Source organism: Carlito syrichta, unplaced genomic scaffold, assembly GCF_000164805.1.
Source record: "Carlito syrichta isolate Samal-C Ts95f unplaced genomic scaffold, Tarsius_syrichta-2.0.1 Scaffold288787, whole genome shotgun sequence".
Taxonomy (NCBI): Eukaryota; Metazoa; Chordata; class Mammalia; order Primates; family Tarsiidae; genus Carlito; species Carlito syrichta.
This window is the reverse complement of record NW_007232883.1, coordinates 1-3,029: the sequence shown is the minus strand read 5'-3', so window position 1 is coordinate 3,029 and position 3,029 is coordinate 1. Positions and strand designations below refer to the sequence as shown.

At 40.9% G+C, this 3,029-nt stretch overlaps 1 pseudogene; it reads right to left on the bottom strand.

Annotated features, from left to right (window-relative positions):
- Positions 1-358: 358 nt before the first annotated feature.
- Positions 359-868, bottom strand: LOC103255966 (annotated as a pseudogene).
- Positions 869-3,029: the final 2,161 nt, after the last annotated feature.

Below are 3,029 nucleotides of genomic sequence, written 5' to 3'. Positions count from 1 at the left end.
TCAAGTACCTTTAGCTCAAAATAACCCTTATGCCAAAGCAGAATTTTACAGGTGTTATACTGCCCCCTCTGTTACAACACAAAAGCATGATGCAAGAAACAAAAAAATTAAGTAGAAATTTATTAAAACTAAAAACTTCTATTTTGTAAAAATGCTGTGAAAAAACGAAAAGACAAGCCATGGACTGAAGAAATATTTTCAAAACACATATTCTATTTGTATCCAAAATAGACCCCCCCAAAACTCTTAAAATTCCACAACAGAAAACAACCCAACATATTAGTCAAGGTTTTCCAGAGAAACAGAACCAACGTAGATATATAGGAAGAGATTTACTTTGAGGAATCGGCTGCTATGATTATGGAGGCTGAGAAGTCTCTAAACCATCATATATGGGGGTCATCCCATCCTCACAGTAGTCCAGTAGAGCAAACATGTCATCTGGACTCATACTTTCACCAATAAAGAACTGGTAGTTTTTAAAATTAGCAAGTATGTGCTTGATTTCTTCTGCAATCCCTGTCATAAAAGGTTTTACTCATTCCGGCCTCTGTTCTTCAAGTTTGCCTTTGCATGAGTTCATGTAGTCTTTGATGTACAGCTTATAGGCTTCCTTTGTGAAGCTGGCTTCCTACGGGTGATGGTTCATGCCAATATCAACACCAGTGATCACTGTGCTTTCAGTACCTTCGCCCTTTGGGCTTTCAGCAGAGGCATTTCCACCAGCCAGCGAATCAGCAATGTTGCCCTCTGTCCTACTGACCATCTTCCCCACCACCTCCAGGCACAGCCCATTGGCGATCACCCTGGTCTTGTAAATGTTGGAGAATATCTCATCATGGTTGATGCAGTCCCAGTAGATAATCATGGTGGAGGCAGAAGGGAGACGACAGCTGCCCTAACTTAGCAGAAGCCCGGAGATTGGCTTGAGTGTGGTGCAGCTGGAGCGGCCCTCTAGGGGGAGAGGGGAGTGGGCGGGAAAAGGCCCAAATTCTGTACTTTTAAGTTTTCACAATCATTCTCTGTGCTTTAAATTTCATAAGGTTTTGACAGATACATAATGTGATGTATCCATCATCATAATATCATAGACAATAGTTTTCTTATCCTATAATTTTCCTGTGCTTCACATATTCAACCTTCCACCCCAGATTCCTGGCAACCATTGACCTTTTTCTGCCTATAGTTTTGCCTTCTCCAGAAAGTCAAATAATTGACATCACATAATAAGTGGCCTTTTTATATTGTCTTCTTTCACTTGCTAACGCGCACTTAAAGTCCATCAATTTTTTGAGGCTTGCTGGCTTATTTATATTTATTGATGAATAATATTTCATTGTGTAGATGGCCCCGTTTGTTCTTTCATCTACTGAAAGACATTTTGTTGCTCCCAGTTTTTGGCAATTATGAGTAAAGCTGACATACACATCATGTGCAGGTTTATGTGTGGACACAAGCTTTCAAAACAGCTGAGCAAATACCTAGAGGTCCAGCTGATGTACTTCATTGCGAGGCTGTGTTTAGCTTTGTAAGGAGCTGCTTAGTTTCCACTGTGGCTGTCCCAGTTGCACACCGCTCCCCCCCGCCTCAGCAACTGCATTGTCAATTTGCGGATTTTGGTCATGCTAATAAGTACATAGTGGTATCTCATTGCTTTAATTTGGGATTACCTCAAAACAAACACTGTTGAGCATATTTCATAAGTTATTTACCACTTGCATATCTTCTTTGGTGAGATGTCTTTCAGATCCTTTGCCTATTTTTAAATTGGGTGTTTCGGTTAATTTTATATGTCAACTTGATTGGGCCAAGAGAGGCTTGAATAGCTGGTGAAACATTGCTGTTGGCCAGCTAGGAGCCCAGCAAAGCCAGTCGTCTAGTCCAAACCCAACAACTTGGGGCAGAGGAGCCTCTGCTGTAAGTCCTAGTTCATGTTTTAAGACCTGTGAACCAAAGTTTGAGAGCAAGAGAAGATGGAAGTCCTAGCTCAGAAAGAACAAGTCTGCCCTTCTTCCAGAAGTGCATTCTGTTCAGCCCTCACGAGACTGAATGGCACTCATCATAACTGGTTGCTGCTTGTCATCCACACAGCACCAGGATCTACAACAAATGGGATTAATGTCATCTTGAACTTCATTTGTTTTGACCATGATTTATTTGGAGTGGAGGCATTGTTTTTTTTAAAGAAAAATATATCATGTAGATTGCCTTAAAATAAAATGCATTTAAACAAAAAAATAGAAATTTGTATAATCCCAGAATAAAATCAAGAATTAGAAAAACAACCTACTATTAATGGATGAAACAACTTTACTGAAGAGCACAGGGAGAGGTGTTGACCTAGGTAACTTGAAAAGTTTAAGCTAAACACATGTCAACAGAGGGAGGCCCTCTAAAAGCAAATGAGGTTCATTCAGGAGCAAGACATTAAGAAACAAGAGAGTATGCTTGCCATAGCAAACACTGTATAGTTGGGGAGGGAGAGAAAATATAGGTTTCTCAAGGAAAGATGAAGAGGGTTACATCATTGTTTTGAGATCTTTATCCTTGACTACAAACATCAATAAGAGTGGCATCAGCCCAGGGCTGTACAGGCAGTTGCCAGGCAAAAGTCTTCTCAGAAGTACTTTGTGTGAGGGTGTGTGTTCTGCAGTCTTTTGTGATTGATTTTGTTATCAGGCATTTGCACATTAGAACCCTCCATGCATGGCCTTCCCCAGTTCTATTTGTCAGGGTTTTCTTTTGTTTTGCTTTTAACACAAGACTCCATTTTGATTCTGACAACTTTCACACACAAAAGGAATGGCACATAAGCCCTGTCACATCCCTTGGGCGTAGAAGTTACTTCTGAAACTGCCTCTTGTGCATGCAGGCACTGAACAACTAAGCAACTGGATGACCGATGGTAAGAGTCAGGGGGAGGCTGGGGGGAAGTTACCAATAAGCAAGGGGAAGAGGCTAGAATGATCCAGGTGGGGAGGGATGAATTAGAGGTACAGAAATAAGTATGAACCACATTTATCATGCCA